This window comes from Narcine bancroftii, chromosome 2, assembly GCF_036971445.1.
Source record: "Narcine bancroftii isolate sNarBan1 chromosome 2, sNarBan1.hap1, whole genome shotgun sequence".
Taxonomy (NCBI): domain Eukaryota; kingdom Metazoa; phylum Chordata; class Chondrichthyes; order Torpediniformes; family Narcinidae; genus Narcine; species Narcine bancroftii.
Window position 1 is genome coordinate 194353213 of NC_091470.1, and position 21880 is coordinate 194375092.

Here is a 21880-nt window from a genome sequence, read left to right on the forward strand (position 1 = left end):
ACCGATCTGTTCCTCGGTGTCCCAAGGGCTATTTGGCGGCCTATATTCAGTGCAGTGATTGCTCCCCTCCTACTTTGACCTCCACCCACTCAGTGGACCATCCCTCCTCAGTGGACCCTCCCTCCCTCAATAGACCCTCCCTCCCTCAGTGGACCCTCCCTCCCTCAGTGTTCTGCCTTTCAGCAATTGACAAATGTTGTGTGTTCTTGAACGTGACAATACATTTTACATTTTAAACCTAACCAGACCAGGGGTTTGGCAGTTCAAGGTGGGTGAAACTGCCTTCCAGCTCCACAGACCCTGGGTCCAATCCCAACCTCTGGTGCTATCAGTGTGGAGTATGCACACTCTCCTCGTGAGAAAGATTTAAACAGGATTCGAGAGTGTGGTGGGTCGGTGGAACGAGGAAGTGGGAGAAGGGGGAGGAAATTTAGATTTAATTTAGATATACAGCATAGTAATAGGCCCTTCCAGCCTGCCAACTGTGCCACCCAATTAACTGACAACCCCTGTATGTTTTGAAGGGTGGGAGAAAAACCAGAGCCCTCTGGGAAACACAGGCAGACCTGGGGATAATGTGCAAACTCCTTACAGACAGTGCTGCCTTTGAACCCAGGTCACAGGCACTGTAATAAATGACAACATTTAAAGAAGTGTGAAACCCCTGGTGTCCGGCACCAATGGGCGATTTGTAAATGCCGGATAACTGTATTTTCTGGTTGCTTGAGACTCACTCTTACAAAACCTAATACACATGCATTAAGAATAAACAGTTTAAAAGATAAAAATTCTACACTGTACTTCCACTGAACAAACCTCACTTGCATGAATATATAAACCATTTTATTGTATTTTCAGTCAGTCTTTGAAAACATTTAACCATCGCTGCATCTGCAGGTTCCTCCCCCTCCCCAGAGCCACCCGAAAGACAAACAATAACAATATAGATAATTAAAACCCCGCTCCCCTCCAAGTTTACAGACAAACCCTCTGACTGGGGTGACTTACTAAGCATGGATAAGGAGACACCTTAAGACTCCGCCCCAACGGTGAGCGGCGTTAACCAGCTCTTCATCCTGGGCGACGCCATCGCTCTTTCACACAACTTTATTCAAACAGCTGCTACAAGCAAAGCCTGAATGAGACCCTCCCTCTGCTGGTTGAATATTTGCTCCCATCTTCATCAATGGTTTACATGTTACTTCAGGGAACATTTACTTTTATAATTTCAAACTTAACTATTTTTACCTATTATTTTATTCTATTTTTAAATTTATTTCCTTGATTTTTTTTTTCTGGTTACTTGGGAGAGCTGAATTCTCTAATTCTGGATAATGGGTTTTACCATGCATGGATAGGGGCCATGGATGGAATAGGGGCCAAATACAGGTAAATGGAACGAGCTCAGGAGGGCCCCTTGGTCAGCATGGATGAGTTGGGCTGAAGGGCCTTTCCTGTGCTGTATAACTCCAAGGTGCTATTGTTTCATTTCTGCACTATCTCCTGTATGATGCATAGGTTGGCCTGCCTGGATAGCTCACAAAACAGAGCTTTTTCACTATATCTTGGCGCACGTGACTATAATTCAATACGATGGCAACAAAATGTTAACTGTTGAAGGGGAACATTGGGGGGAGGGGTGGTTAACCAGTGACCTATCATGGACACACAACATCTCCTCACTTGTCAGGAAGGTCCAACAGCAACTGTACTTCCTGAAAAGACTGAATCGGGCAAGGCCACCGGCCACCGTCATGTTAACATTCTTCAGGAGCTCTATCCAGAGTGTCCTAGCCACCTGCATCACAGTGTGGTACAGTTGTTGCAGAGAAATGGATCTGAGGTCAATCCACAGGACCATAAGAGCAGCAGAGAAGATCATTGGGGTCTTCCTCCACACCCCCCCCCCACCCCAGTCGACATGATCTATCAGGATCATTGTCTGAAGAGGGTGCGCAAAATCATCGAGGGCCCCTTCCACCCTGCACACTGCGTCTTTCAGCTGCTCCCGTTGGGGAAGAGATACAGGAGGATCAGAGCCAGCACCACCAGGCTCAGGAACAGCTTCTTCCCACAGGCAGTGAAAATGGTGAATGATCAAAGGAACTGCTCACACTAACATCTGAGATGTATTGTTTGTCTGTATGAGTGTTATGTCTGGTTGTGTGTCCAAGAACCAGAGAATGCTGTTTTGTCGGGTTGTACTAGTACAATTGGATGACAATAAATTTGACTTGAATATGGAACAAATATCAAAGAGGAATTTGGATAGGAACATGGATGGGAGGGGTATGGAGGGATGTGTCCTGTGCACATAGAGAGCTTTGGGCATATTGACCCTCATAAATCAAAGTATTGAGTCTGGGAGTAAAGTTCTATAAGGCATTGGTGAGGTCAAATTTGGAGAACTGTGGGCAGTTTTGGTCACCAAACTACAGGAAAGATATCAATAAGACAGAAAGAGTGCAGAGATGATTTTCTAGGATGTTGCCTGGAATTCAGGAACTGAGTTACAGGGAAAGGTTAAACAGGTTCGGACTTGATTCCCTGGAGCGTAGAAGAACGAGGGAGATTTGATTGAGGTATTTAAAATTATGAGGGGGACAGATAGATTAAATGTCGGTCGGCTTTTTCCACTGAGGGGAGGTGAGATACAACCAGAGGACATGGGTTAAGGGTGAAAGGGGAAAAGTTTAGGGGGAACATCTTCACACAGTGAGCGGTGGGAGGTGTGGAATGAGCTGAAGTGGTGGATGTGGGCTCAATTTTAACACGTGGATGGGAGGAGTCTGGAGGTCTGTAGACTGGGTACAGGTCAGTGGAACTAGGTAGGAAAATAGTTTGACATAGACCTGAAGGGCCTGATTCTGCAATGTGGTGTTCTATCACCCAGGTTCACCAAGCACTTGATTGTGCACAAACCCAGGCCGAGGTAGGGAAGGGCACTACATAAATGCAAGGCCCTCTCTTGCTTACTGGGTTGGGTGCTCGATGATTTAATTTCACCGTGGGGAGTTGGGCAATTGTGGTGATGATGTGGGGCGTGTATCACAGCTGTGAATGAGATGCCAAACGTGGTTGGTTTCACAACCCAAAAGGTTCCAGGATTCTGAGTTGGGAAAGAAGCTGTTTACTTTTCAACTGCTTCCACTACCTGCCCCCCTCCACACCACCCCTCCCCCAATTCCACGAGGAGTTGGAGGCCTACCCAATCTCTGCAGAGGCGTCAATGTCGAGGGTCAGCAGTCTCCCCTGGCGGGTGGTCTCCAAGGACTGGGAGCAGCAGCTCCAACCGGGGAGAGAACGACTCCTGCGGGAGAAGCGGGGAGAGAAAGGAAGACATGAGGTCCAGGACCGAAGGGAGACATTCTGTGGTAGGTCTGTTTCAGATTCATTGTCAGAGAACATATGTGGGGCCGCACGGTTGGCGTAGCAGTTAGTGCAGCGCTGTTCCAGTACCAGTGATCAGGACCAAGGTTTGAATCCTGTGCTCTCTGTAAGGAGTTTATACGTTGTCCCTGTGTCTGCGTGGGTTTTCCCCGGGTGCTCTTGTCTAATCTAAGGTGGAGGTTCCCTTTTCTAAATGTTTTCTTCTTTCCAAAAATAAACTTTATTCCACTTAAATTATTTACCAGAAGGAAACGGTTCAAAGGCTCTTTTCACCCTTGGTTTCCTCTCCATGCATTTCCATCACCATTCTTTGGCTTGGCTTTGCGGACGAAGATTTATGGAGGGGTATATCCACGTCTGCTGCAGGCTAGTTGGGGACAGGCAGGCACGGTTGCAGCGGTTGCAAGGGAAAATTGGTTGGTTGGGGTTGGGTGTTAGGTTTTTCCTCCTTTGTCTTATGTCAGTGAGGTGGGCTCTGCAGTCTTATTCAAAGGAGGTTGCAGCCCGCCGAACTGTGAGGCACGGTTGGAGGCGATATCAGCCCACTGGCGGTGGTCAATGTGGCAGGCACCACACATCACCATACATTTTATTTAAGACATACATCGCGGTAACAGGCCGTTCCGGCCCACGTGTTTGTGCTGCCCAATTACCCCCGATTGACCTACAACCCCCGGTATATTTTTGAACGGTGGGAAGAAACTGGACCCCCTCGGGGAAAACACAGGGAACATGTACAAACATGTACAAACCCCTTACAGTCAGTGGCTGGATTCGAACCCGGGTTGCTGGCGCTGTAACGTGGTGTTAACTGCAATCTGTCCTCCCTTACATTTGATTCTATTTACCCGTGTCGTTACTCCCCCCCTGTTGTTTGCTTCCCCTCGGTCTCAGCCCCTCAGAGCCCGGTGACGGACGGACTCTAGACCATGGTCCTTCCCCACAGCACCCTCGTGTTGGCCGCACTGGGCTTCAGTACGTCCCTCAGCACGTACTCCTGCAGCCTGGTATGTGCCCATCGGCAGCATCTCCCTCACTGACATCTCCAGGTGCTGAAAGACCAGGAGGTTTCAGTCAGACCAGATTTTTCTATCACAAACTGTTTTTTTAGATGTACCATATCATAGTGTCCGTGGACTGTTACTGTATAATTCTTAATATTTTAATGTGTTTAACTTCTATTCTAACATATTTATTTAAATATGCTCCATTGTCCTGGAGAAATGCTATCTTGTCTTTACCGTGCGAGCAGAGGATGAAGCATAAATAAAGGTAATCGTCGAGTGTTTTGGACCAATTACTCGGGTTAAAATTTGTGGGGGGGAGGGGGCATGTCGACTTTTACACGGGTCTTATTTTTGACCGTGGTAAGGACCTGAGTCATTTGAGGGGCTGGGCCTGGGTGGTAAGTCCATGTTGGAATGTTGGGAGCTATGAGGGCTGGTGGCTGGGGTGAGGCGTTGGGAGCTCCAGTGGGTGGGCGGCTGGGGTGAGGGTTCACAGTTGGGGCATCGGGAGCTCGAATGGCTGGGACTGGGTGATAAGTCCGCATCCAGAGTGTTGGGAGCTTGGAAGGGTCCAGCAGCCGGGGCGAAGATTCACAGTTGGGGCATCGAGAGCTTGGATAGGCAGACAGTGAGGGCCAAAATTAGAGGTGGGGGGTCAATTTTTACATGGGTCATTTGGAAAGCACAAGATTTTTGGGCTGGGGGCGGGAGGTCAGCTCTTACACAGAATCGACTATTACACAGTTACATACAGTAACTATTTTTCTGATTTCCTGTCATATTTTCAGTCGAATTCAACAGACAAAACAATGAAGAGCAACACGTCATTGAAAATTCATTTTCTGCATTCGCATGTGGACCTTCCCCGCTGATCTTGGTGCCGTCAGTGATGAACACGGTGAAAGGTTTCACTGGGACATTGCAACCTTGGAAAATTGGGATCAGGCCAACCGGAACGCAACAATGGCGGCTGATGATTGTTGGACACTGACATGAGAGGCATCAGATGCTGAGTACGAAAGAAAATCAGCAGCAAAACATTTTTAGGTCGGTTGAACTAACATAAAGCATCAGCGTCGTTAGGTGATTAAGCACAGTAAATTCAATAAAAGTTATTTTAATGTTTCTCCAACTTCCTACGTGATCCAGCAAATCTGAAATTATCTTTATGTTCAGCTTGAAGTCGTCCATCATAAGCTCCTATTATTTTACAGGAAGCAAATCTTCTGAAAAATGTTGCTGTCTGGTGCTGTGTGATTAGATTCTGTAGGTAAGTGGGATGCTGTGCCCACAAGTTAGCGAAGGGTTTTTTTCATCTGCGCGTTTAACCATGGGAACTGTGGATAGGAGCAATCTGTCAGGAGTGAGTATCGATTGTTCGGCTGCTTCCAATGCGCACGAACTGCAGGCAGTTTCTTTGTTTGAGCTCGTAAAAGTGGTCACCGTTGTGACTCCCCGCCCCTGCCCCAACTGTGTGCAAATAAAGACCCTTGATTGGTATTGAACCGTGTTCAGACTCGTCACCTTTTGGACCCTCCGAACCCGTTCTCCGCATCATGGCCACCTGCTCCCAAGAGAGCCCAGCTCCTCCCCAGAGACGGAGCGACACCCCCTCAGCCGCGTCCCCCCACCCCCAACCCTCCCTTTGGGTAGGGAGTCCCAAGCCCGCTACCTCCGAGTGCCAAGGGACTGATTGGAGATGGCCCCAAAACCATCCCCACCCCCCCATCTCAGGAGCTGAGGCCAAGGCGAAGGTGCCTGCTGTCATCTTGAAGCTTCGGCTGAGGCCGGTTTCCTCTCTCAGGAGGGTGTTTCCTGTTTTTTTTGTGTTAAAATAAATAATCACAGCCCTTTGCTGGTTTGGCAGATATGATGGTAGGGACTGAACTCTGGGGCTGAGAGGAAGACAGGCAGTTCTGCACCCTTCAAGATTTCTTTATTGTCATGTAAGATTACACAAAATTTGTTTGCATCTGCCTCAAGGCACAAATTGCCTAGAGCGTCTCTTACAGTCAGAGAAATAGAAACAAGAACTCCCACCACCGCCCCCCCCCCCCCACCCTCACAGAATCTATCCAAACCATCGGCTGCCTGAGCGGCCAGGTCCGAATTTCCGACACAGTCAGGAACCCTTCAAACCATTGGCCACCCGAGGTACCAGGTCCAAACCTCCAACACAGTCAGGAACCCTTCAAACCATCAGCCACCAGAAGTACCAGACCCGAACCTCCGACACGGTCAGCGCCCTCTCTTATCCCAGTGCCCCCTTCAGCCAATCTCCAGCAGCCTGGTTTGAATTCCCTGATTGCAGCCGCCCGCTGCCCATGTGGGTTCCTCGCCTCATGATGGCAACTACCCTCGTGTGTCCCTCAGCCACAGAGCACAACCCCATCCCCCCCCCCCCACCCTGTACACTGGTCCGCCGTCATGGGTCGTCTCCTCCTCAAATTGGGGGGGGGGGGGTGGGGGGTTGTTTTATGGTGCCCTGGGCCAGTCCTCTGCTTCCCCAGATTCTGCTAACCCCCTCGTGGCGGCTCATGGTCGCAGATTCTGTGATCACGGGATTTTTAATAAAAACACCGCCTGCTCCTTCAACAGGATATTTAGTGCTGACAGCAGTCAGACTGGACGGTAGGACCCTGCGGGGGAGTGCGATGTTACCCCTTCCTGCTCTCCCTGGGTCCGCACCAGCGGCAGGTCTGTCTTTACAGCATTTCCCTCCCCCAGCACTTGCTTCTTCTGCATAGCTAGCAACAGGACGGATTAATGAAACCATCGATAATTCATGTGACACCATGTTTATTTATAGGTTACCAGAGCAAGAAAGTCACAGGGAACCTTTGATGGCTCCCAGCCCGGACCCATGGAGCAGGGAGTGATCATCAGGGATCCACCCCACCCAGCACATGCTCTGTTTTCGCTGCTGCCATCAAGAAAGAGGTGTCGGGGCCACAAGACTCGCACCCACCAGGTTCAGGAACAGCTGCTGCCCCTCCACCATCAGACTCCTCATCGACTATCTCAACCAGGAAATCATTTATGGACTCTATTATTTAGTACTGAATATTTATTTTCTGCACAGCATGGTTTGCATTACCTTCTTTACATGTCTCTCTTTCGTATATGTTTCTTTTCTTGAGTACAGTTATTTTTTGCACTATCGATCAGTAGAAATTCTGCCTCACCTGCAGGGAAAAGAACTCGGGGTTGTATGTGATGTCCTGTATGTGGTCTGATAATAAATCTGAGATCCAGAAATCTATCAACTTCTTCTGGAACGTACAGTGACTGAGCCTCGCAGAGTAAAGAATTCCAAAGGTCCACCACGAACGAGGATGCGGTTTCCTCAGTCTCCTGAATGGGCTGCCCTGCATCTACAGCTGGGAGCTCTGGTTCCACCAGTCTCCTCAGTCACGCCTGCCCATGCCCATGCATGCCCACGCACCCATGCCCCAACACCCACCCCCACAAACAGTCCACCTTCAAAATTTACAATTTAACGAGATCACCTGTTGTTATTCCAAACTCTGAGTAGAGCTTAACATCCAATGACAGACCTCCATTCGCCAGAGCCCAGGCTACTGGATCTTCACTACAACTCCCTCGACAACAAGGAGCTGTCTCGTCTCCTTCCTCTTGTTGGAGGTAAGATTCAAGAGTTTGGAAGAGTGCTTCCCTGCAGCCATCAGGCTCCTGACTGAACCCCACAACAGTGCTCACACTCTGCTCTTGGTTGGTGTGAACTTGTATTCCTTTTCATTGTAATCCCATACTGGGAATTGTGCTCTTTACACGGCTGTGCGAACGTTAGGGATGACCTGGTGGTTATCGAGTTGTGGCCAGGTACAATTCAAAGCTGTCTACAAATCTGCCAATGACTCTACAATGGTCAGCAGAACCACAGAGAGCAAATCAGGGGGCTTACAGGAGGGAGATGGATCAGTTTGTTGGATCAGCCAACAACTTGCGCTCAATGTTAGCTAAACTAAGGAACCGATTGTGGACTTCAGGAGAGAGTCAGGGAAATACAACCCAATCCTCATCGAGGGCTTGGCAGGGGAGGGAGAGGTCAAAAACTTCAAATTCCTGGGTGTCAACATCTCCGAGGATCTGTCCCGGAGCCTCCACATCAAGCCAACAACCTGGCGCTCAATGTTAGTGAAAGCAAGTAGTTCACCAGGGCAGGCCCTATCCAGGCCTGTAACCCTGAGGTGTAACAGTCAGCATTAATCTATCTTCCCCACATATTCTTTACCCATTAAACCTGCAATTTATTTGCTCTTGAGCAAGTCTGAGAGTGGAAACATCTCACAGGATCTTGGCAAGGCCGCACTCCTTTCCCAAGTCAATTTATTTATCACAAGAGTCCCAGTACAATCAGAAGGGTTCTTCTCGGAGCGGATCAGAATTTATTGTCTGAACAGATCACAAAATTTGTGGTTTTTGTGGCAGTAGATTATATAGAGCAGATATTGCTATAATTTACACTCAAAGTTTAGAGCAAAAAGAAGAGAAAGTGAGTCAGGGTCTAGGGAGTCATTGTCCGTTCTTGAATCTGACGGTGGAGGGGAAGAAGCTGCCCTTGTGCCACTGGGTGCTCGTCTTCAGGCTCCTATACCTCCTTCCTGATGGGAGCAGAGTGAAGAGGGCACGGCCTGGCTACAGAGGCTGCTTTCTTGAGCCACTGACTCCAAGAGATGTGCTCAATGGAATGGACACTGGTGCCCATGATGGTGCTGGCCAAGTTTGCAACTCTCTGAAGCCTTTTCCTGGCCTGTGCATTTGCACCTCTGTATCAGACAGTTTTGCAACTGATCAGAATGCTTTCCACGGTGCTCCTGTAGAAATTTGCAAAAGTCTTTGATGGCATACCGAATCTCCTCAGAAACCTCACAAATATTAGCATCTGGCAAGCCTTCTTTGTGATTGCATCAACATGGAAGCTCCAGGACAGATCCTCAGAGATGTTGACACCCAGAATTTGACCCTCTCCACTGCTGAGCCCTCGATAAGGACTGGGTCATATTCCCCTTACTTCCTCTTGAAGTCCACAGGATATCACAGGCCTGAATAGAGCCTGCCCTGGTGAATGCTAGGGCCTACCTCAGCTCAGGATATCACAGGTCTGAATAGTGCCTGTCCCAGTGAAACGACAGGGCCTACCTCAGCTCAGGATATTAAGGCCTGGAGGAAACCCATAAGGAGAACATACAAACTTCTTACAGGCAGCGGTGATTCGAACCCGGGTCACCAGCGTCACACTGGCTTACCACGCCACCCGATGGGAGAGAGCAACTTAATGCCAGCTGGTGTCATCCAATGGGAATTGGCCAACAAACCTCAGATGGAAGGCTTTGGTGGTTAAAGGTCTGTACACAAATAATTAGACCCACAGATGCCAGGGTGCTTCAAAATTAAGGATTAGCAAGGTGGCAGAGATAAAGGAGGCCCACACACAATCGCTCATATTTTGACATTAGTTAATGATTGAGAGAGTAATTAAGAAATTTTCTTGAGATTACACCATTGGAAGACATGAGAAGGACCACCCCCACATCCCATTCGGATGACGCAAGCCCTGTTGCCCTGGATACTCAACCACATACCATCAGCTGCTTTCCAGGATTCAGCGTTCAAAGACTGGTTCAGTTTACACAGCAGCTCCAAACTCCACTAGACATAGGAACAGAAATAGGCTCTTTAGCCCATCGTGTCTGCCCCCCGCCATTTATAAATAAATGTAGACATACATTACGGTAACAGGCCATTTTGGCCCAAGAGCCCGTGCCGCCCAATGCCAACCCCCGGTATGTTTCAAATAGGGGAGACCAGAGTCCACGGAGGAAACCCACACAGGCACAGGGAGAACATGAAAACTCCTTACAGACAGCGCGGGGTTCGAACCCCGCGCTGGCAAAGCCCTCCCCATCATCAAGAATATCTATGAGGAACACCGCCGTTGGAGAACAGCAGCGACCATCCCCACCCAGTGCACAGTCTGTTCTCGCTGCTGCCATCAGGAAAGAGGTGTCAGGGCCACAAGACTCACACCCACAGGTTCAGGAACAGCTGCTCCCCCTCCACCATCAGACTCCTCAACAACAAACTCAATCAGGGATGCATTTAAAGACTCTTACTTTTGCTCTTAGTTGATGTTTTTCTTTGTCAGTTAATTTCATTTCTTTATTTGTTTACCAGTGTACAGTTTTTGCACCACCAGCAAGTGGTAATTCTGCCTGACCCACAGGAAAACGAATCTCAGGGCTGTATGTGTCGTCATGTATGTTCTCTGACAATAAATCTGAACGTAAAATCTCTCATCATATCCATTAACTCCTCCCCTCCCATTCTTCCACTTTCTCTCCCCAGTCTTTAATTCCTTACTCCATGACGAAGGCCTCAGGCCCAAATCATCTTTACCTCCTGTGGACGCTGCGAGGCCAGCAGAATTTCCCCGGCATTTACTACAATCACTGCGTCTGCGGGCCTCTGTGTTTCACTCGGCCAGGTTCGCGGGACTCTGCGCTTGTTCAGACTTGGGCACCCAGAATCAGGAGATTCAGTCGCTCTTCGATGGCAAACCACCCCCCCCCCCCCACACCACCTTTGGGAGAGGGGCAGGCAAGAACGTCCAGCGGAGCTCCATCCACGTTCAGCCAATATTCCTGCGTCATCGCGAAGAAGGCCCGCCAGTGGCCGCACTTCGTGAGGTGACTAAGCAGATTCGGTTCGTCACCGAAGACTCTTGAAGACTTCTAAGGGTGGACTGCGGGGAGTATTCTGGCCGGTTGCATCACTGCCTGGTACGGAGGCGCCAACTCTCAGGGCAAGAATAAACTCCAGAGGGTTGTTAACTCGGCCTGTGACATCACAGGCACAAGACTCCACTCCATCAAGGACATCGACACGAGGTAGTGTCTTAAAAAAACAGCCTCTATCCTCAAGGACCCCCCACTACCTGTGCCCTCTTCACTCTGCTACCATCAGGAAAAAGGTACAGGAGACTGAAGACAAACACAAGGACAGCTTCTTCCCCTCCGCCATCAGGCTCCTGAGTGATAAATAATCTTTTCGTGCATTATTTTTTTATGTCATAAGATGGTTATAATATGAATGTTTGGACTGTGACGCTGCCGTAAAACACCGAATTTCATGACTTGTTCATGACAATAGACTCTGATTCTCGGAAGAGATTGACGGATCTGGCTCTCACGCGGAACAGGCGAAGCGGGTCATCCACTCCATTTACACCGACGAACTGCTCCCATTGGTTGAAGAGCTCCAGTTGGTGTTCTGCCTCCAGAAGTTGGCCAACGTCATAAAGGTGAAAAGGAAAGATGGGTTTTACTCAAACGTGCAAATGGCTGCAATATTCTCACATCCTCGTCCGGAGTAAAGAGGGTAGTGAATCTTTGGAATTGTTTTCTCAAGAGGATCGCAGAGGCCCATCCGCTGAGCCAGAAGACGGGTGCCCAGCGGTATAGAGGCAGCTTCTTCCCCTCTGCCATCAGATTTCTGAACGGACAATGAACACCAGACAATGCCTCCTTTTTTCTTCTTCTGCACTAAATTATATATTTTTTAAAAATGCAATTGACAGCAGTATTTGCACCCACAAAGTTCGTGACATGTGCAGAACAACAAATTCTAATTCAAGCTAAGATTTTGGATATTAAGGGAATTGAGGGATAGGGGGTCAGCGCAGGATATTGGCGGGAAGGTCTCTTGAATAGTGGAGCAGGTTTGAAGGGGTGAATGGTGCTATACTTTTTTCTCTTATCTCTGCACAAGTGAGATAGAACCATAGAACGTACAGCACAGAAACAGGCCACTTCGGCCCTTCTACTCTGTGACAAACTCAGCCTGTCCCACTGGCCTGCACCCAGTCCACAGCCATCCATGCACCTGTCCAAATTCTTCCTAAATGTTAAAATGGAGCCCAATTCACCACTTCATCTTGTTCCACACCCCCACCACAATCTGTGTGAAGAGGTTCCCCCTCATGTTCTCCCTAAACTTTTCCCCTTTCTCCTTTGCACCCTTAGTGGGAAAATCTGACTCTGTCTATCTCCCTCACAATTTTAAATACCTCGATCAAATCTCCCCTCATTCTTCTATGCTCCAGGGAATAAAGTCCTAACCTGTTTAACCCTTCTCTGTAACTCAGTTCCTGAAGTCCGGGCAACATCCTAGTAAATCTTCTTTGCACTTTCTCTCTTATTGATATCATTCCTGTAGTTTGGTGACCAAAACTGCACACAATGCTCCAAATTTGGCCTCATCAATGTCTTATACAACTTGACCATCACATCCCAACTCCTGTATTCAATACTTTGACTTATGAAGGCCCAATATTCCAAGATCTCTCTTTGTAACCCTATCCAGCTGAGATGCCACTTTCAGGGAATTATGTACACAGAGTAAAGCCTTCTTGACACAGTCTGCAAGGAGCCAATGTTTCCCTCTGCACTGTCCCATCAAATTGTGAGGGGTCCGATTTAGAAACATCATATCTAGATTTGTAACTGCTACTGGGGTAGAAATTGTCTCATTCAATACACAAATTGACGTTGAAGAAACAGGAAACGACTAGCAAAATCCTTCCAAGCCTAACCCACTTAAAACAATTCTGGCAGCCCCAAATTTATAACCCCCACACCAAAAAAATTTAATAAGGCCTATGGGTTACTGGATCATTAGTCGGGGGATTGATTTCAGGAGTCGAGAAGTCATGTTGCAACTCTGCAAATCTCTGGTGAGACCCCACTTGGAGTATTGTGTTCAGTTCTGGTCACCTTATTATGGGAAGGATGTGGAAGCTGTGGAGAGGGGGCAGAGGAGACTCACCAGAAAGTTGCCTGGATTGGAACACAAGGTTAGCAGAGCTGGGACTTTTCTCTCTGGAGTGTAGAAGGATGAGAGGAGACTTGATAGAGGTCGACAAGATTCTGAGAGACATAGACAGGGTGGGCGGCCAGCACCTGTTTCCCAGGGCAGGATCAGCAAACATGTGTACAAAGTAAAGGGAGGGAGGTTTAGGGGAGATGTCAGGGGTAAGTTGTTTTTTTTAAATGCAGAGGGTTTTGGGGGTCTGGAATACCTTTCCAGGGGTGGTGGTGGAGGCTGGAATATTAGGAGTTTTAACTCTTAGACAGAGACATAGATGGAAAGAGGGTTACAGGATAAGGGAGGGTTTAGTACTTTATTTTTAAGAAATATATGGGTCAGCACAAGATCGAGGGCCGAAGGTCCTGTTTTATGTTCAACCTACCAAACTGTCGGCACCACAATATTGCAGGAAATGCCAAGTTGTCCTCATTGCAAGTTCTCAGCTGACATCAGAATTGAATGTCACCTTCCTGGCTCAGGGAGGGTGCATTCCATTTATTGTAGCAGTGATGGAAGATGTCTCCTCAGGGATCAGATAAGGACAACACACTGTTGCTACCCAGACACAGAGCCTGTTAATGAGGGGGTGGTGGGAGGGAGGGGGAGAGGGGAAGAGGATATGGCACAGAGAGGGGAGAATATGAAAGAGGGCAAATTATGACAGAGAGGGGGAATATGAGAGGGAATGAGGGTGGGGAGCGGTCGAGGGACAGGAGAGGATGGGGAGGGGACAGGGAGAAAATGTGAGAGAAAAAAATGAGGGATAGAGAAAATGAGAGAGGGAGATACAAATGAGAGGGAGAGGAGGAGAGAGAAGTGAGGGGAGAGAGAGAGAAATGAGAGTGGGAGAGAGAGAAATGAGAGGGGGAGAGAGAGAAATGAGGGGGAGAGGGAGAGATGAGAGGGGAAAGAGAGAGATGAGTGGCGAGAGAGATGAGAGAGGGGGGGGAGAGAAAATGAGAGGGGGAGAGATGGAGAGCGACCCACAAAGAGTCTCGGTACCAGCACAAAGTCATCGCCTTGTAAACGAGAGGGTGGGGCGTAGAGAGAGAAGACGGATCGATTTATACCCGAATGTCTGAGAGAGAGACCGACCCACGAAGAGTTAACAGGACTTCCTGAGGCTGCGATATGTCGGGAATGGACGGCGAATGATACCCCCCCCCCCCACCCCTGACCCCCTCGTTACAACCACCAGCGGGGTAACTAACCCTCGGCGCACCCCCCGGCTCGTCGCCCTGACAAAGGGTAGGGTGAAGGCTGGCGACTGTCGGCCGCGGGAGGGGAGGGGAGGAGAACGGGTCCCCCAGCGAGGCAGGGTGGTCGGGGACAATCCTTCTCAGTCCCCCACCCCGGGGAGGAGGGGTGGATTTAACAACAGGGCTCCCTGATCCAGTCCCGCTCACAACTGCAATGGAAGGACCTGAACACCTCGACAGTGAAACTGGGACCAAATGCAACATGTTCCACCCATTTCTTTGAAGGATTTGGCTCAAATTCTGTTAAATGGTTAATTACCTTAGCAGTGTGTTGCTGGAAGGGAGTCCCTTTTGTGAAGGATCTTCAGAAAGCCCCTCTCTCTCCCTGTGTTAATAAGGGCTGGATCTCTGTGCACTGACAGCACCTTATCAGAACCAGGCTTAGCTGCGCTCAGCCCTTGTCAGACGCCTCTGGAAACCCCATGCAGTGTGATTGGGGGCTGTCAAAGCAAGCCGCAGCCAATCAGGGCCCTCGCCCCAGCGACCGCCTACTCCCCCCCACGCCTCAGCCCTGACGTCAGATTGGCATCACCCTCTGCACCCACCGAGGGGCGCCAGCGAGCCCGAGTGGCCGTTGGCCCCGTCGGCGGCCCTGCTAACCCGAGGTGGGAGTTGTGGCGACCTGCTGCGACGTGGTGCTGGTGTTTTCTTTTGGGGGAGGGGGAATCCCTGAGCGTAAAGCCCTTCAAAAAGGTGGTGGACACAGCCTGGGACGTCACGGGCAAAGCCCTCCCCACCATCGAGAGCGCTGCACGGGGGATGCTGCCGTCGGAGAGCAGCAGCGTTCACCACCCAGCGCACGCTCTGTTCTCACTGCTGCCATCAGAAAAGAGGTGTAGGTGCCACAAGACTCGCCCCACCAGGTTCAGGAACCGCTGCTCCTCCTCCACCATCAGACTCCTCAACAACAAACTCAGTCAGGGACTCCTTTAAAAACTTACTTTGCACATTATTTATTATTGAATATTTATTTTCGATACAGCAGTTTGTTTACACTGCCTTCTTGTTTATATTTCTCTCTTTTTTTAACTTTCTTGAGTTTACAGTTATGTTTTCCCGCAGGAAACGGCCGGTCTGCGCACTTTCTGATGCACCTCTGTAGGTGGTTCTGCACCTGTTTTCACTGGAGTTTAGAAGGAGGAGTTTGGGGAGGGGGTGGGGGGATAAATACAGACTCTGTGTGTAACATGAATGTTAAAAATAAAGATTATATGGTTTGTTTGGATTTTATGAGTCTATGAAAATGTTTTAAATATTCAAACAAAAAGGAGGAGGGAGGAGATCTCACTGCTAAGGCTGAGTGGAGAGGACATGGGGAAGATGTTTCCAGTAGTGGGAGAGTCTGAGAGCAGAGAGGATTGATGAAGACTCGGCAGCAGCTATACTTTGTTAGGAGTTTGAGGAGATTCGGTACTTCACCAAGGAATTGCAAATTTTCACGGGTGGACCGTGGAGAGCATTTTTTTTGGCCAGTAACATCACTGTCTGGTACAGAGGCACAACGCGCAGGACAGAAAAACACTGCAGAGGGTTCCGAACTCGGCCAACAACATTACCGGCATCAGACTCCAATCCGTCGAGGACGTCGACAAGAGGCGGTGTCTTGAGAAAGCAGCCTCTATCCTGAAGGCCCCCCCCCCATCCCCCAGGCCGTGCCCTCTTCACTCTTCTACCATCAGGAAGGAGGTACAGGAGCCTGAAGACGAGCACAAGGACAGCTTCTTCCCTTCCGCCATCAGATTCCTGAATGATCAATGAACCACAGGCACTGCCTCACTTTCTCCTATTTTCTTGCCCTGCTTATTTATTTTTAAAATAAATTTATATCAATATTTGTTCTGTGATGCTGCCGCAAAACAACGAATTTCATGACATGTTCACGACAATAAATTCTGATTCTGATTCTGACACCGCCTTAGAACAGGAAGAGGGTTTTTGTCAGAGATTGATGGGTTGAGGCTGTCAAAGGTTATGGGGAGAAGGCAGGAGAGTGGGGTTGAGAAGAGAAATACATTGTTTGAATGGTGCAGCAGGCTCAATGGGCTGAATGGCCAAATTGGAGATAGTTTTACATTCTTTGAGATAAGCATCTCCTGTGCCCTGATCTTGTCCAACCACAGAGAACATAGAACATTACAGCAGAGTACAGGCTCTTCAGCCCTCATTGTTGTGCTGACCCATATCATTCCTTAACTCCCAGACTGGCCACATCTTCCCCACCTTCACTCTGCCCCTCCCAGCATCGTGTTTGAATCCAACGTTGTCTGTAAAGAGTTTGTACGTTCTCTCCGTGTCTGCAAGAGTTTCCTCCGGGTGCTCCGGTTTCTTCCCACCCTCCAAAATGTACCAGGAGTTGTAATTGGACGGCACGAGCTCATGGGCCATGTAGGATTATTAAATTTTAAAATGTTAAAATTCTTTCACTGCCTCTTTACTTCCTACAGACGCTGTGTGACCTGCTGAGTCTTGAGCGGTTCCTGATTATACTGGACAATCATTTTTTTCAAAAGATTTGCTTCCTAAAATTTATTACAAACATGTAGAGCAAATTGCAATACAAGGAAAATGATGAAGCTATGTATAAACCCAAACAAGGTTGGGGGAAAAGATTTAAATATATGAATAAAGAACGAAACATGGAAGGAACTATGCGCGGGGACCATGAGTAATACAATAAACACTCGGTTTTGTCTTGATACAATTGGCTCCATAGATTATATGTTACATCTTAAAAGTTAAAAGAATGGAATCCAACAATATTGGACAGAGGCTTCCATTGCAAAAAAGAAATTGGAACAACAATACACGCAATTTGGACACATACAAAAGTGAAAATATTTTGGGAGGATTTAAACCTAATATTAAATAGAATTACAAAAAAATAGGATACCAAAAGATCCAAAAAATCTTCCTGTTAAACAACATAAAAGATAAAGAATTAGGTCTAAAATTAGACAGGGGTCAAAAACGATTTATTAAGATTACACTTACAGCAGCAAAAGCATTCAAAATGATAACTTGGAAAATGGAAGCAACTTTAAAAATACAAGAATGGTTCCATTCTTGTATTCCATTACAAAAACTTACCTACAATCTAAAAGACAAATATGCTTTATTTGAACAAATTTGGGAACCATACATTGAGTATATTAGAAATTGTCGATTTCAGACCTCTTCTCTTTTGTTCTTTTTTTTATATATTTCTTCTTCTTTCTTTCATTTCTTGCTTTAAGTTATTACGGGTTGGGGAGGGAAGGGAGAAGAGGGGAAAATGAAAATGTCACTGTGTATATTTTAATGCTGAATATTTGTGTATATTGTTACTAACGTGGTTCACGGTGAAATACTAAATAAAAATTATTTTAAAAAGACTTGGTTTCTGAAAACAAATGGGGATTATGACAGACAACTTCAAGCTGAACGCAAAGATCATTTTAGATTTACTGTATATGATAGGAAGTTAGAGAAACATTAAATTAACTTTTATTGAATTTAGCATGTTTAATCGCATAATGATGCTGACACTTTGCATCCGTTCAACTGTTTTGCCGTTGATTTTCCTTTGTACTAGGCATCTGATGCCTCTTGTGTCAGTGTCAAACAATAGTCGGCTGGCATCGATCGGTTCCAGTTGCCCTGATTCCACTGTTCCAAGGTCGCCATCTCCTGGTGAAACCTTTCACCATGTTTGTCACTGACAGCACCAAGATCAGCAGGGAAGACGTCCAAGTGCGAATGCAGAAAATGAATTTTCAACGACATGTTGCTCTTCATGGTTCTGTATGTTTAAATTCAACTTAAAATATGACAGGAAATCAGAAAAATAGGTTGTATCTAAATAACAGCACGTGATGGATCACTTTGAGTTGAGGAAGCAAAATCTTCATTGTCCAGTGAATTACTAATTATTAATCATTCATTCAGGAAAGGTTGGCTGAACGATGCGCCGACAACAACCTAATTCTCAGTGTCACCAAAACTAAGGAGCTGATTGTGGACTTCAGGAAGGGAAAACCAGAGGTGTACGATCTGTGATCACTGGGAGATCAGAGGTGGAGAGGGTGAGCACTTTTAGGATCTTGGGAGTCACTATCTCGGAGGATCTTTCCTGGATCCAATACACTAATGGCATCGTGAAGAAAGCACATCAGTGCCTTTACTTCTTCAGGGGTATGACACCAGAAACTCTGGCAAATTTCTATAGATGTGCAGTGATGTGACCAGCTGCATGGGGACAATAATACCTGAGTGTAAAGCCCTCCAAAAGGTAGTGGACACAGCCCAGGCGGGACATCACAGGCAAAACCCTACCCACTATCAAGAACATTGACAGAGAACGTTGTTGTCAGAGAGCAGCAGTGATCATCAAGGATCCACCCCACCCAGCACATGCTCTGTTCTTGAGTTATTGGGGCCACAAGACTCGCACCACCAGGTTCAGGAACAGCTGCTCTCCCTCCACAGTCAGACTCCTCAACGACAAACTCAATCAGGGACTCTTACACTTTATTGATTTTCTTTGCTCTTTCTGTATTGCACAGTCAGTTTGTTTACATTCATTATCTGTTTACAGTTCTGTTGATTGTTTAGTGCAGGTTTTTTTTAGCTCTACCAATTAGTGGTAATTCTGCCTGGCCCACAGGAAAAGGAATCTTAAGTTTGTATGTGATCTCATGCATATACTCTGGCAATAAATCTGAAATCTGGTCACCAGGGAAGATATCAGTAAGCTTGAAAGAGTGCAGAGTGTGTAATTATACATGTATAATAAAGAACTACATTTCCCAACAGAAAACACATGCGGGAACAAAAAGTAGACTCTAACAGAAGTTGAGTGTGGTGTTGGTTCAGGCAGCTCAGAAAGATGAAGTTGTTTAAGTGTTAAACCTACGCGAGGTTGTTCTCCTTCAAGGAACAAACTTCACATGGTGTCAAAAGTGTGTGTGTGAGTAAGAGGAGACAATAACTCCTGTCATGGATAAGTTAAGTCCTCCCACACTGATGGAGTTTACCAGCAATCTAAACACTTCAAACAGTGATTGGACATTTATTTAGAGGCTGGTGGAACGGGAGAGATTGATAAAAAAAGGAAAGTGTCTATATTTCTACACATGATGGGTGAATTGATGAGGCAGCTTTTATGTTGGACACTCTGATGATAAATTTTTTTAAATTTTTTTTTATTTTTCACACCATTGACCATGATACATACATTTTCCTTTTCAAATATATACAGTGTCATTTTCTCCCCCCCCCTCCCATCCCACCCTCACTACCTCCTCCCCCATCCATTTAAAGTACAAAATCTAAGATACATTAAACCAGTCAAACAATGTTGTCATTCAATAAAAATAAACAAGAAATTCCACTGAGTCAATTCTTTTCATTTCCTTCTCCTTTCGTTAATTTAGGTAGTGAATGTCCCCGGTAGGTTTTCTCTATTGTGTTTCATGTAAGGCTCCCATATTTGTTCAAATATTTCAATATTATTTCTTAAACTATATGTTATTTTTTCTAATGGAATACATTTATTCATTTCTATATACCATTGTTGAATTTTCAAATTATCTTCCAATTTCCAGGTTGACATAATACATTTTTTTGCTACAGCTAGAGCTATCTTAACAAATCTTTTTTGTGCACCATCCAAATCAATTCCAAATTCTTTGTTTTTTATGTTACTTAGGAGGAAGATCTCTGGGTTTTTTGGTATATTGTTTTCTGTAATTTTATTTAATATCTGGTTTAGATCTTCCCAAAATTTTTCCACTTTCTCACATGTCCAGATTGCATGAATTGTTGTTCCCATTTCTTTTTTACAATGAAAACATCTGTCAGATACTGTTGGGTCCCATTTATTTAACTTTTGAGGTGTAATGTATAGCCTGTGTATCCAATTATATTGTATCATTCGTAACCTCATATTTATTGTATTTCTCATCGTTCCAGAACATAACTTCTCCTATGTTTCCTTTTTTTATCTTTATATTTAAATCTTGTTCCCATTTTTGTTTAGTTTTACCATTTGTTTCCTCATTCTCCTTTTCTTGCAGTTTAATATACATATTTGTTATAAATCTTTTGATTATCATTGTATCTGTAATCACATATTCAAAGTTACTTCCCTCTGGTAAACTCAGACTGCTTCCTAATTTGTCCTTCAAGTAGGATCTCAATTGGTAATATGCCATCACTGTATCTTGAGTTATATTGTATTTATCTTTCATTTGTTCAAAGGATAATAATCTATTTCCTGAAAAACAATTTTCTATTCTTTTGATCCCTTTTTTCTCCCATTCTCTAAAGGAAAGGTTATCTATTGTAAAAGGGAGTAACTGATTTTGCGTCAATATTAGTTTTGGTAATTGGTAATTTGTTTTATTCCTTTCTACATGAATCTTCTTCCAAATATTGAGTAGATGATGTAATACTGGAGAACTCCTACGTTGTAACAATTTTTCATCCCATTTATATAATATATGTTCAGGTATCTTCTCCCCTACTTTATCTAGTTCTTATCTAGTCCAATCTGGCTTTTCCCTTGTTTGGTAAAAATCTGATAGGTATCTTAATTGTGCGGCTCTATAATAATTTTTAAAGTTTGGCAGTTGTAAGCCTCCTTGTTTACACCATTCTGTTAATTTATCTAGTGCTATCCTCGGTTTCCCCCCCTTTCCATAAAAATTTCCTTATTATTTTCTTTAACTCCTTGAAGAATTTCTCTGTCAAGTGTATTGGCAATGCCTGAAATAGGTATAATATCCTTGGGAAAATGTTCATTTTAATACAGTTTATCCTTCCTATTAGTGTTAATGGTAAATCTTTCCAATGCTCTAAATCGCCCTGTAATTTTTTCATTATTGGATAATAATTGAGTTTATATAGATGACCAAGATTTTTATTTATTTGTATACCTAGGTATCTTATTGCTTGCATTTGCCATCTGAATGGTGATTCCTTCTTAAATTTTGAGAAATCCGCATTATTCATTGGCATTGCTTCACTTTTATTTACATTAATCTTGTAACCCGACACTTCTCCATATTAATTCAATTTCTTATATAATTCTTTTATTGATAGTTCTGGTTCTGTTAAGTATACTATAACATCATCCGCAAATAAACTGATTTTATATTCCTTGTCTTTTATTTTTATCCCTTTCATTTTATTTTCTGTTCTTATCAATTCTGCTAGTGGTTCTATAGCTAACGCGAACAATAAGGGTGATAGTGGGCATCCCTGCTGTGTTGACCTGCTTAAGTTAAATTGCTTTGATATATATCCATTTACTGTCACTTTCGCCAATGGCTGCGCTGGATGGGTCACGTCTCCAGA

General features: G+C 45.8%; 1 protein-coding gene across 2 annotated transcripts in view; it reads right to left on the minus strand.

Moving 5' to 3' along the window:
* Positions 1 to 14957, minus strand: part of LOC138754889 (guanine nucleotide-binding protein G(I)/G(S)/G(T) subunit beta-2) — an 89048-nt gene extending 74091 nt beyond the window's left edge. Inside the window, exons 1-2 of one of the 2 annotated variants that reach the window (XM_069919845.1) lie at positions 14805 to 14957; positions 3209 to 3310 (exon numbers count right to left, since the gene is read on the minus strand). The gene's annotated coding sequence lies outside the window, so the exon portion shown is untranslated. The remainder of the gene's footprint in view (positions 1 to 3208; positions 3311 to 14804) is intronic. The other variant, XM_069919847.1, reaches the window with a different exon arrangement.
* Between the last annotated feature and the right edge of the window lie 6923 nt (positions 14958 to 21880).